Source organism: Chenopodium quinoa, unplaced genomic scaffold (genome assembly GCF_001683475.1).
Source record: "Chenopodium quinoa cultivar QQ74 unplaced genomic scaffold, ASM168347v1, whole genome shotgun sequence".
Taxonomy (NCBI): domain Eukaryota; kingdom Viridiplantae; phylum Streptophyta; class Magnoliopsida; order Caryophyllales; family Amaranthaceae; genus Chenopodium; species Chenopodium quinoa.
In genome coordinates this window covers 999,750-1,014,002 of record NW_018744151.1, presented here as the reverse complement: position 1 = coordinate 1,014,002, position 14,253 = coordinate 999,750, and the positions used below count along the sequence as shown (strand labels likewise).

Below are 14,253 nucleotides of genomic sequence, written 5' to 3'. Positions count from 1 at the left end.
CAGCTAACTCAATCAGATTCAGCTTTTAGCTTTCTCCCAAACAGGGCCTATATGAAATGACCAATAAGCTAATTGTGGAATAAATAGTTCATATATGATTTTTAATTAAATGGGGGTATAAGTGTCATTTCACCATTAAAATTGAATGGTTGTGTTTGGTAACTAGCTTATTTGAGCAAAATTAGCTTATTTGACCAATATTAGCTTATTGACTATTAAATAAGCTAACATAAAGTGTTTGGTAGAATGCTTATATAAAGAGCTTATTCTGCTAAATAAGCTCTTGTTTTTCAAATAGCTTATTCAATTATTATGATGAAATGACACTTGTACCCTCATTTACTTTATAATTCTTTATGAACTACCTACCCACAATTAGCTGATTGTTTATTTTACATAATCAATCAGCTTTAAATTATTAGCTATTTACCAAAGACTTTTATATAATCAGCTAATAAAATAAGTTGGTCAAATCAGTTAATACAATCAGCTAGTCAAAATCAGCTAACACAATAAGTTTCAGCTTTTCACCAAATAGGGTCAATAAATTAATAGAAAAAGCTCCTAAAAAGAGCTTATTAAAATAGAGCTTATTTAGTAGAATAAGTTCTTTAAATAAGTTCCCCACAAACACATTAAATTAGCTAATTTTGCTCAAATGCCAATTACCAAAGACAGCCTAAGTATTTGTGAATTCAAAGGAATTAAGGAAGTGATAATTCTAAATCTTCTACTTAAAAAAAAAAAAAAAATCTGATTCTTCTGAAACAAAGGAAGTAAATTTATTCTCCAAATTACACCAACCACTGTGAGTCTCTGATGGGCGGCGAAATCAGTGAGCATTGGCTCTTTGCCTCTTCCTCACCAACGGTGCAATTTCGAATTTCCGACCAAATTGAGTTCAAATTCCCAATTTTGCTTACTCTTTTGCCTATTCATGCATTTGGCCTTTTCTGATCGGATTCTTAAACAAGAAATTTCAGGTTTGTCCATTTTTTGAAATTATAATTCCAATTTCTCTTTTTCAATAACCCAATTGTTGTATTTAGTAGGTTTTGTCGCTGATTTGAAGCTATGTTTTTGGTTTAATTTGTAGTTGAATTTGGCTGGTTTGTGATTATTTCGGAACAAGTGCAAAGTTGAAATTGTATTAATTCGGAATTTGTATGCTTTATTTTATGCAAGCTATTAATTTAATGTCAATATTGATTTACCAATGGTGATGGTGATGAATTTAAATAAACTTTCTGCCGGATTCCACGGTATTACAGCTTTTTTTTTTTTTTTTTTTTTTTTTTTTTTTTTCTTGTCAATTCCCATCTTTATTTTTTAATCTTCAATTCAATTCTTTGACTTTAATTTCATGCCAAATTGGATTATATGTTGGTTTAGGTACTCAATTACATTTCATTTAACATTGATTAAGCTTCTATATGCTGTGATCTTGTTCCTGGTAATTAATTGTTGATGGGAATCAATGTTATGATTATAAATAAGTTAGTTAGGTCTGGATTCCAATTAGACTTTTATGAATGGAACTTTGGAGAAATTGGGAATGAAGAGGGGAAAGGGCGGTCTTGGTGGTTTCCAGGGAGGCAGCAGCTGGGGCGGGTGAGGAGAGGCAAAAGACGGGTTTATTATTTACGTAAACAAGAGGTAACTGGTATTATTAGGATCATTTTGAGAAGGTACCCCGTAGTTTAAATTTTCGTGATAGCCCATGTAGAGAGTATTTTGAAAAGATGTTCTTGATTTAGGTAAGTGGTTGGCTAGTAGCTCATGTAATACTCATACTATGTAAAATGTAAACCTGTGTTTTGCCCACACAAATGCACGAGTCAATATGGTCAATGCTTGTAAAGCTGTCATGAGAATCTATGAGATGGTTTGATAGATGTGTTAGATAAATTGCTACTTGCTAATGGAAAGAACATCAGTAGTAATTAATTAAACAGATGTCACTTCACTGTTGGTATGATTTCAGATCAAAAGATGGAACTGGATATTAATACTCTATTGTGTGCCAATTTGTATACCAAAGTGCTGGAATTGTGATCATTAATGTAATCAATAAAAGGAACCAATAGATAGGTAGAAACATGGTGCAAGTGGAAGGCACAATGTTTACTAGGAACAACTAGGCATAAAGAAAACTTTGATACAATTTTGTCAATTTATTTATTTATTTATTTATTTTTATTTATTTATTTTTTTTTAAGAAAAAAAATGCCAAATTCCACGGTAATAGAATTTCAATATAAATGGTGTTCTCACCTTAATTAGTAGTAACAATTTGTTATGGAAATTATGAAAAAAAGGAGAATTAGGATGGACAAAGATTGTATTATCATCTACCAAATGGGTCGTTAGTACAATGTTTAGTAGAATAGTGGAGTAAAATATGACTTAGTGGGTTTGCCCATTTCTTTTATAATGATTAGAAGAATTAGGGTGACTTGTGTATGTGGTAGGTTCATTGTTAATTGGTATATAAATTATCTTAGCAAGTGACATTTTTTTTGTTGGAAATGGGAAGATTAGGAAAAGGAAATTTTTGTCTTGGAGTTAGAAGACGTGAGGATATGGGCATATGGCAATATATTTGACCTTTGTCCTTAGACAGTTGCTGCAAAGTAAGATATAAAATGTGAGAGAGAACAAACTGCATATTGCCCCTTGCTATAGCCTAACTATCATTATACATGTTGGTATAATTGACGTTGGATTAAGTATTCAAGATCGTAGACATATATAATCTCTTAAAAGCCTCAATTCTCATGTAGGTCTGCATTTTGGAAAACTGCCATAAGCAATGCAAAATACTGTAATGTCATTAGATATTGCTTCTTCTCTATTGTTAATGCAATTGTTGATTTGGTTTTTTTGTTTGAATTTTGTCACAGCAAATACTAATATTACCACCACTGAATTTCTAAGAGACCCAGAAACCTTAGTGTCTAGTAATGCCATTTTCAAGATTGGCTTTTTCAGCCCCACTAACTCAACAAATCGCTATGTTGGAATCTGGTACAATACCGAGGTTTCTGATACGTTGGAAGTCATATGGGTAGCCAACAGGAACAATCCTATTAATGACTCTTCCGGGGTGCTGAAAATATCTGATGATGGAAATCTTCAACTCTCAGATGGACAAAGCATGATCTTTTGGTCATCAAATGTATCTCTTCAGGCAAACAGCTCAGTTGCCCAGCTCCAAGACACCGGGAATCTTGTTTTGCTCTCAAGTTTAACCGAGAAGGCCATCTGGCAGAGTTTTGAGCATCTTACAAATTCGTTTGTGCCACAGACTGTGATATCAATTGACAAGGAAACTATGTATGAAAAGTCGCTACTGCAATCTTGGAAAAACGCATCAGATCCATCAAATGGACGGTTTAGGATTGGAATATTACCTCGAACCCTTCCTGAATTTGTCATTTGGGATGGTAATAAACCTTATTGGCGATCCGGCCCATGGAATGGTAACCTCTTTCTTGGAGTCCCTGAGTTGTCTTCAAGGGCTTCTATGGGATTTCGTATTACAAATAATAACCTTGAGGGAACAATTGAAATATTGTACTATGTAGAGAATGAATCATTGCTTAGATACTTTTTTTTAATTATGATGGAAATTTGATTGGAAAAAAATGGGATGATGGTAGCCGGAAATGGAGAATTATGTGGCAGTCCTCTGATTCTGACTGTGCTTCTTATGGAAAATGTGGTCCTTTTGGAATTTGTAACCCAAAGGACTCACCAATCTGCAGTTGCTCAAAGGGTTTCGTACCAAAGAATGTTGATGAATGGAGCAAAAAAAAACTGGACCAGTGGATGTGTACGAAAAACATCGTTGCACTGCTTAATTAAAGGAGGCAAAGCAGATGGGTTTCTTAAGCTAGAGCATATGAAAGTGCCAGATTATGCTGATTTTTTGTTAGCATTTGATCAAGATGAATGCAGGAGGAATTGCTTGGGAAATTGTTCGTGTTTAGCTTATGCATATGCTAAGGGTATTGGGTGCATGTTGTGGAATGGAAGCCTAATGGACTTGCAAAAATTTTCTACTGATGGTGCTGATCTTTTCATCCGTTTGGCTCATTCAGAACTAGGTAAATTTTTAATGGGCTTTCCTCCTCTTCAGTTAACAATGCCATTTAAATGCTTTTCACTTTATTCATTTACTTGGGCATTCCAGCAATTCATTACATTTTACTAACAAAGTTATATCCAGCCGACTTTTTGTGAATTGACTCCTCTCACCTTCAATTCTGTCACTTTTTTATAAAATAATTTCAAAGAATTATTTATTATGAGTCTTTTCCTCAATCAATTCTGTAATTAACTGTGTCAGGTATAACTTTTTTCAACCATCATAACTAGAGTCTATATTGGCTACAATGTATTGTATGGTACTCCATAAGTGATTGAGCAAATTTTGTATTATTATGTGATTACTGGTAGAATATCACCTCAGATCTCAAGAGTCAAGATAGAACTTAAGTGAAAAAAAATAAAAAATATGAACTGCTAGGGAAGACATTCAATTTTTATTTTTATTATTATTATTTTTTCTAAAAGAGTGTATACATTGACTGTAATTGGTATTTGACAGTGGATGGATGTAATGATTTTGTCTTTACAGGTCAAATGAGTAATTTGAAATTAGTGATTGCAGTCATAGCAGTTATGGCTGTAGTCACATTTGCTGCGTTTGTGTACTATCTACGGAGGTGGATGTTTCGACGATATGGTGACCTTCCATTTCATTGCTCTTGCAGACCTTATGTCATATGTTTTGTCTAATAAATATTTATCTTGCAACCTTGATACATATTCATTGCTGTTACAGGTAAGAAATTATCAAACAAGGAAACACATTTTGCTGGTTCTGGAGTTGATCAAGCTGAATTCAAAGATCTATCTTTGTTTGAATTTAAACAATTGGATGTTGCAACCAGTAACTTTTCAGTTATCAACAAGCTTGGACAGGGTGGTTTTGGTCCAGTGTACAAGGTAATGCATGGTTTTTTTGGTTTTTTTTTTTTTTTTTTTTTTTTTTGTTGCTAGAATTGTCCTTTCTCATAGTCCATAGTTGTCTAATAGCTAGGCTTTGTGCCTTTGTAGCGCATACTAATTAACCTAGTAGAAGGTGGGCTAAAAAGTGATTAAATGTGAATAATTTATTTAATTGGATAAAGAAAATTAATAAGGATCCAAAAATACGATTAGTGGGTATTTGATTATACTCCATCTGTCTCCTTTCAGTACATTTGCCTCCAATTTTGTCACTTATCAAGCTCACCCAAGCAAATTTTAAAGTAGCCAAATTTCAATGGGGCAAGTATTATATTGGGATTTTTCTTTTGTTATTATCAAGATTGGTAAGTTAAAGACAAATTTGGGACATTTCAAGTACTGTAATCACGTTGGAAAAAAAGAGGGGGAGGGGGGGGGGGGGTTAGGGGAAGCAGAGGGTTTATATGTTTTTTTAGTTCACAGGGATATGTAGTTGAATGTGATTTCTTTTAAAGGGAAAGCTGGAAGATGGGCAAGAGATAGCAGTGAAAAGACTTTCAAGAGCATCCGGACAAGGCCTACAAGAATTTATGAACGAAGTGCTTGTAATTTCAAAACTTCAGCACAACAATCTTGTTAGACTGCTGAGTTGCTGTGTACAAGGAGAAGAGAAATTATTAGTTTATGAATACATGCCAAACAGGAGTTTAGATGCACTTCTCTTTGGTATGTTCTAAAATTCATGTATAGTATTTATTTTTATTGTATTATAATCTCCTATTGTATGGTATCCAATGTTTTCGTTGGGTATTGTCACCCCATGTAACTTTTAAGAAACTGATGGTGATATGTTCTCTTCTACATTCTGATATTCAGATCCAGATAGTCAGAAACAGTTAGACTGGGAGAAGCGCTTCAGTATTATCAATGGGATATGTCGAGGTGTCCTTTATCTTCATAGAGATTCTAGATTGAAGATCATTCATAGAGATCTCAAACCTAGCAACATTTTGCTTGATGAGGAACTCAATCCAAAGATATCAGACTTTGGAATGGCAAGGATATTTGAGACCAAACAGGATCAAGGCAACACAATGAGAGTTGTTGGCACCTAGTAAGCAACTGATCAAACAATATGCTTAATTTAGTTGCATTATTTATCTTAATCAAATTAATGGATTTTTTTCTTGCTTGCAGTGGCTACATGTCTCCAGAGTATGCTATGGAAGGCCGCTTTTCTGAAAAGTCTGATGTATTTAGTCTTGGTGTGATACTAATAGAGATTGTCATTGGAAGAAAAAACAGTATTATTCTGGATTATGGATCTTTAAGCCTCTTATCATATGTATGTTGGGTTAAGTGATTCAAAATTAATTGATTTATATGTTTGTTTGCTCTTGCTTTAATTTCTGCAACTGCATATATGAGTAGCTAATAAAGTTGCTACTATAATTCTTTCAGGCATGGAAGATGTGGAATGAGAATGGTATGCTTTCATTGATAGATCCAACTGTATTGAATCCACGCTATCAAGGAGAGATTTTGAAATGCATGCAGTTGGGGTTAATATGTGTGCAAGAATTTCCAGAAGATAGGCCTACCATTTCAGAATTGGTTTCCATGCTTGATGTTAATGATCTCATGGATCTCCCGCAGCCAAAGCAGCCCGGCTTCACTCAAAGGAGAGTTTATACTACTGACGAAGGCAGCCAAAGTGGCCAGGAGAATGGCTCTATAAACCACGTCTCCCTGACTGTATTAAGTGGTCGATAGTGTGTTGGTTTTTCTTAGCAAGGGATTTAACTCAATCACAATAACAAGTGTTTAACCTTGTAAATTCTCTGAATTATGTAAAGGATCTACTTCTATTCCTAACTTTTCACTACAACTCTTCAAAATTCCATGCTTATAATTCTACAGCCTCTAAAGTTAAAATTTGAAGAAAAAAAATAATGTAAAAGAGGAACTTCCATATATTGACATTCATATTTACACCAATTTCTGTATATATATATATATATAAAAAAAAAAAAAAAAAAACAAGTCCCAATGTCTGTCACTCATAGACTTCTCTTTAGATAAGCTTATTTTAAAAAAATGTTGTAATATTTTTGATACAATACAAAGTAAATTCTTTTTTATGCAAATTTGATTTGTTAGTTAAAATCAACTGTCAATATATAGTTAATAATCTTTATACGAGCAACTAATTTTGTTTGATATAAGGGGAACAGTTAGTTTGTTTTCTTATCATTGGCATTTGTATTAGGTTTGGAAGTTCATTGACAACCAAAATATAAAAGTAAAAAAAGCCATCATTGAAACGAATCATACTCCATAATAAAATAGGTTTTGAGTTAAATGTTCAATTTTAACCCAACTTATAGGGCACTTGGGCCCGTTCTTTAGAGCTGCTTCAATCTATTCTGCTTTGCTCTGATTAAAAATAATACTACTAATAATAATAATAAAATCTGCTCGGTTCAGCTCTGCTCGGCTCGACTTAAATCTTCTCTGTTCTGCCCAGAATCTCAAAAGAACATGGCCTTGTTCAAAATCGGTTTTGTATTGAGTTAACTGGAATTGTCGCATTTCCAGATACATATTTAAAATTTTAACTCCCGCAGTAGATTAGCCCACTTGCCAAAGAGGTGGAGAAAAATAAAAAAAAAAAGGTTGAGTTGTTGCTTGTTGGGCCGTGTTAGTTTTTGTCTCCTCTTTCCTCCGCGCAACCATTGTCACACCACCGAGCACTTGCAGTCTTTCATGGCCGACTAATCCGGTAGCTGACGCGTTACCGGTGGTCGGCCATTATCCACACTAAATCGAATATCCGACGGATTTTTGATGCATTTGGCTTTGTCTTCTCCACATCAATTTCCCTGATACTAGGAAATTTCAGGTTTGTACCGTATTTTTCTACTTTAGTGTAGTTTGTAATTGGTGTTTTTAGTCAATGCTTTAAAGCTTTCTAATTTATGTTTTAGTTTAATTTGGGTTGTTTGTCATAAATTTCAGAACAAATGCAAAGTTGAAATTGAATTAATTCGGAAATTTGTATGCTTTATTTTTATGCAATATAATTAATCAATGTCAATTTTGATATCCCAAAGATGTTGGTGTTGGTGATGAATTTGAAATCTATTCTGCAATTGAATTTTGATTCTGAATGGTAGTGATTGTGAATTTGAGAATTGAGATACTGTGCTTATTGCTGATAAATTAGAAAATTAGATATCTTTTCTTGTCAAAATGAGGGTAGGTGTTAGACACAAGTTTAGAAAGGAAGGAGAAGAGAGAGAGTGTGGAGAAGATTGGGGCCGGACTGGCATCGTTGCTAACCGAGTCTCAGTGTCTGACCTTGTGGGCTGCAGACACCGGCCGCTCTGCTGTTTGGCAATCGGTGTGTGGGGAGGGTGTTTTAGGTTTAAGGGAGAAACTAATAAATCTTTTTTGTACCTGTATTCCCTGTCACGCCTTACTGCACATTATCCATTGGATTAGTAGGGCATAGTAAGATTTTTGACTTTTAATTTTGAAGGACGGATAGTATCATGTTCTTATGCATATGTACTGGTAATTCATTCAGATCCAAGTAGTCAGATACAGTTAGACTGGAAGAAGCACTTCGATATTATCAATGGGATTTGTCGAGGTGTCCTTATCTTCATAGAGATTCTAGATTGTAGATTATTCATTAGAGAGCTTATAGCAAGCGACTTTTTTGCTGGATGATGAGTTCAATCCAAATGGCAAGGATATGTGAGACCAAACAAGATCAAGGCAACACTGTGAGAGTTGTTGCCTTGTTAGCACCTAGTAAGAAATTAACCATCTAACAATTAAGCCTGATAATATGCTGAATTTTGACTTGCTTGCAGTGGCTATATGTTTCCAAAGTATGCCATTGAAGGCCGCTTTTCAGAAAAGTCTGGTGTAGTAGTCTTGGAGTTCTACTATAAGTCTATAAGAGGTTGTCAATGGAAGAAAAAACAATTTCTTTCTTGGTTATGGATCTTTGGACATATGTATGTTAGTTTAATTAACTTATACTCTGTTTAGCTTTAGCTCTATATATACATCAAAGACCACGCAGATGAATATGTGAGTAGCTAACAAATTTGCTTTAATGCTTTCAGGAATGGAAAATGTGGAATGAGAATGATATGCTTTCATTGTTTGATCCAACTGTTATTGATACATGCTATCAAGGAGAGTTTTTGAAATACATACAGTTGGGGTTACTATACGTGGAAGAATATCCAGAACATAGGCCAGCCATCTCAAAGTAATGTGGTCTGTGGCCTTGTGGATGTGCTCTTCTTTGCAAAGGATGGAGCACCCATTGAATGTACCGAAATCTTTCTTCAGGCAATCCTTCCCATCTTTATATTCAATTCAATTTTGTGATGTTAATTTCATGTGATGTTTGATGATAGACAGGTCAAGGTGATGAATTACATTTGATTAAAGTCAATTAAGCTTATGTTTGCAGTGATCTTTCTTGTTAAGTTACCTGACTTTATTGGAATTAATAATGAAAGTCAAGTCTGGTTTCCAATGATTGAGTATACATTTTTTTTACAAAGAGAAGTAAGAATGTTTCTTGAACGAGTTGATCTGAGCTGGGTTATAGTCTTCTACTCTATAAAATGGAACTTTTTGGCAAATTGGGAAGAGGGGAGGGGGCACTCTTGGTGGTTACCAGGGAGGCAGGAGAGGAGAGAGAAAAGAGAGAGTTTGGTTTGGACTATTTTGTGAGGATCGGTTTAAAAACTAGAAGAATAGTAGTAGTCCTTTCACTTGGAAGATGTAAACAAGCTATGCCTGCACCACCATTCACAATGATTGTTAGTTGCAGCCAAGAGAATTAATATAACTTACATTCACAGTTGATTAAATATAACTCACATTCACAGCTTTACTGTTGGTATACTTTAGATGAAAAAGGTTGGAGTCAAGAAAAATTCATACTTAAACCATTTATAGCCTTATAGGACACTTATGTTAAGAAGCATATTGTATATCTGTAATCTGTATGATGAATTACTGGAACTAAGACTATTGGCATTTTAAATTAAATTAACCAAGAAAAAAAGAAAGATTTACATGAAAGGCATAATATTAACTGGGAATAGTTATAACTTATATGTTACAATTTGTCTAAAGATTAATAGATAATAGTGACATGTTGAATATTTGATAAGAACTGAATCTTTATTTATTTTATTTTCTGAGAAATTCTAAGAGTTTAGTCAACAAAAATAAATGGACATGTTCAATGAAGATAGATTATGATAATTTTTAAGGTAACTGAATCTTTAATTAATATACAAGTCCTTTTCACAAATGAAAGTATAAGAGAGCTTTGGAAAATTCAGTCCAATTAGATGCTTACCTCAACAAGAATATTACTTTCTTAATATAAAATGATTACTATCTCAAGATCATGGACCTGAGCAAATGGTTCATGTTAGAAACATATTCCAATGTATATTGTGGTATCTCTTGTGTTCATCTCTTGCTGTAGCTTTCATTTTGGTTCAGCCACAACCAATTATATTACTCATACTAAATTTCTAAGAGACTCAGAAGCATTAGTCTTGAGTAATGGTGATTTCGAGATGGGTTTTTTCAACCCACCCACTTCAAAAAATCGTTACATTGGTATCTGGTATACTAATAGGAAGTTTGATTCTGATGCATCAGAGGTTATATGGATAGCTAACAGAGACAACCCTCTTACTGACCATTCGGGTGTGTTCGGAATATCTGATGATGGAAATCTTCAACTCTTAGATGGACAAAACATCATTATTTGGTCAACAATTGTATCTAATCTTCAGGTAATTGATACGGTAGCTCAGCTAGATGATACAGGCAACCTTGTTTTGGTTTCGAATGCTAGTAGAGGGGGAATCATCTGGCAGAGTTTTGATTTTCCTGTGGATTCCTTGGCACCATCATTAAGTTTAAATGTTAATTTTACCTACAAGAAGCCGATTCTAAGATCATGGAAGAGTGTATCGAATCCATCAAGGGGACGCTTCAGCCTTGATATTGTTCCTTACGGTGTTCCTGAAATATATACTTGGGATGGTGATAAGCCTCATTGGAGATCTGGCCCATGGAACGGTAATCTCTTCTTTGGAGTTCCCTATTTGTACTCAGATGTTGTCACTGGATTTAGTATCATCAATGACCATGAAAGTATAATTTCGATTTCATACACTATAGCAAATACATCATTATTGGAACATTTAGTATTGACACATGAAGGAAATTTGCTCCAAAAATTCTGGAATAGTAGTGGGAGGACATGGGAAATTTCATGGCAGTCCTTAGAGTCTGAGTGTGATGTTTATGGCAAATGTGGTCCGTTTGGAAGTTGTAACCCGAAAAAAGCTCCAATATGTAGTTGTTTGAAAGGGTTTAAGCCAAGTAACCCTGATGAATGGAGTAAAGAAAACTGGGATAGTGGATGTGTTCGGAAAAAACCCCTGCATTGTGGTACTACAGGAGGCAAAGCAGATGGGTTTCTTAAGCTAAAGCATATGAAATCGCCTGATGATCCTCGCTGGCTATTAGAGCGAAATGCAGATGATTGTAAGAGGAAATGCTTAGTAAACTGTTCATGTTTAGCTTATGCATATTATTCCGGTAAAGGGTGTATGCAATGGAGTAAAAGCTTGGTTGACATGCAACAATCCTCTTCTTTTGACATTGATCTGTTTGTTCGCTTGGCTGATTCAGAACTAGGTGAGCTATTTATCAAAATCTCATTTTTTTAGTCAATATATTTTCTGTGATTGACTTGTATATCTGTAAATGAATATATGGGAACTTTGGGCTTCAAAATACTGAATTTACATTCTTATACTAGGTGAAACGAGCAGATGGAAATTAATTACTGCAGTAATGGTGATCGCAGGTGCAGCTACTTTTGTCGCCTTATGTTCTATTGGATGGAGGTGGAAAAGTCGACGATATGGTAAAACCATTCTAGGGATTTTTTGTTTATGTTTCAATTCATCTTTGATATAGCCTGCAAACATTTCTATTGTAGCATCGAGAGATAGTTAATGCTGTTGTAGGGAAAATAATTACAGGCAAGAAAAAGCGGCTGAATAAGTGCAGCTTAGATGATGGAATGGATCTAGTTCAATTCCAAGATTTGCCATTGTTCAAATTTAAAAATTTGGAAGTTGCCACAAACAATTTTGCAATAGATAACAAGCTTGGGCGAGGTGGTTTTGGTTCAGTATACAAGGTTTGGCTTTTGTTGATCATTATAGGCTTATTTCACTTATACACAGAGGTGATCATAAGATAACAAGTATGGAATTTGCCTGATGAAAGCTTAAAGTTGTGATGTCCTTTCTAGGGAAAATTGGAAGATGGACAACATATAGCAGTTAAAAGACTTTCAAAAGATTCAGGACAAGGCATACGTGAATTTATGAATGAGGTGGTTGTAATTTCAAAACTACAGCACAAAAATCTGGTGAGGCTGTTGGGATGCTGTGTGGAAGGGGAAGACGAAAAGCTGTTGGTATATGAATACATGCCAAATAAGAGCTTGGATGCACTTCTTTTTGGTATGGATAAACAGTAACAAACTACAATCTTCAATCAGAATATTGTTCTACAGTATGATACAGGAACATGGAAATGTTTTTTTTTTTCCTTCTAAATTGTTATGCAGACCCAATCCAACGTAAACTTTTGGATTGGAAAAAGCGCTTCAACATCATCCAGGGGATATGTCGTGGGCTTCTTTATCTTCACAGAGATTCTAGATTGAAGATTATTCATAGAGATCTTAAACCTAGCAACATTTTGCTTGATGAAGAACTACATCCAAAGATTTCAGACTTTGGGATGGCAAGGATATTTGGGATAAAACAAGATGAAGCAAACACTTCAAGAGTTTTTGGCACCTAGTGAGTACTGAAATATTTGTTCTTGTATACTTCTCTATTTCTCAATTCATTCTAATATTGATGTTTTGATTTGCACTGTTCATATATTATGTTTGACTACGTTTTTATTACAAATATGAAATATGAATATCACCAATTTAATTGTAGTTGGTTTAACCTCAATGTATATTAAAAATACAAGTATATTACTGGCCAAAAGAGTGTGTTAACATTCTAACAAATATGAAAGTTCATTGATAAAAGTGTTACTGTTGAATAGAGGTAGTAAATTAATACTCTCTTGTATGTTTTCCCATTCATGCAGTGGGTACATGTCACCAGAATATGCAATGGAAGGCTGTTTTTCAGAAAAATCAGATGTGTTTAGCTTCGGAGTGCTCTTACTTGAGATTGTTAGTGGAAGAAGAAACAAAAGCTTTATGGAATATGAGTCTTTGAGCCTCTTAGCATATGTAAGAATACTACTATAGCTTCATACTTACCTTCAGTAACTTCTACTTATGCTTTTTAAAAATAAAACCACCTATTATAATGCTAAAATGTTGCCAGGCATGGAAATTGTGGAATCAGAATGATATGATTTCGTTAATTGATCAAGCAATATTTGAGCCACAATTTGAAGTGGAGATCTCAAGGTGCATACAATTGGGGCTATTGTGTGTACAAGAACTTCCTGAAGACAGGCCAAGCATTCCAGTATTGCTAATGATGATTGATGCTAATGATGCTACTATGGACCTTCCGTATCCCAAGCAACCTGGGTTTACCCTAAGGAAAGTTGTTTCAACTGATGAAGTCCCTCAAAGTTGCCAGCTACTTGGATCGATAAACAACACCTCTATTACTATATTAAGTGGCCGATAATCTAGGGGATATGTATATTACATAATCTTTCTAAGCTATGCCAAAATTGTAGTTTGGACTCATAAAGAGTGCTATATATGTGTCAATGTGCGTAATGATCTTTAAGAGTACATACTATATATGTGTGCATGATGATTTTGTGTTCCTTGCTTTTGATTTGCTCAAATTCAGACCCAAAACACAAGTAATGATCACAGACTCACAGTTATAGACTTTTAGCAAGATAAGCTACCACACAACTCAGGAAGATTTTTATGAGAAAAACCTCTTCAAATTGCAGAGTAAAACCATGTGATGATGTGAGTCCACCCAATTGTTCTTAGTATGAGGATAGGAAGGTAATGGACTTATGGTTATGCACTTGTGCAATTTATTTGGTAACAATCATAAAGAGCTACTCTGGGATGGATTTCCACCATATTATATAAAA

The 14,253-nt window shown here is 34.4% G+C and overlaps 1 pseudogene; it reads left to right on the top strand.

The window, feature by feature from the left end:
- The first annotated feature begins 568 nt into the window (after positions 1-568).
- LOC110693372 lies at positions 569-13,823 on the top strand (annotated as a pseudogene).
- The last annotated feature ends 430 nt before the right edge of the window (positions 13,824-14,253 follow it).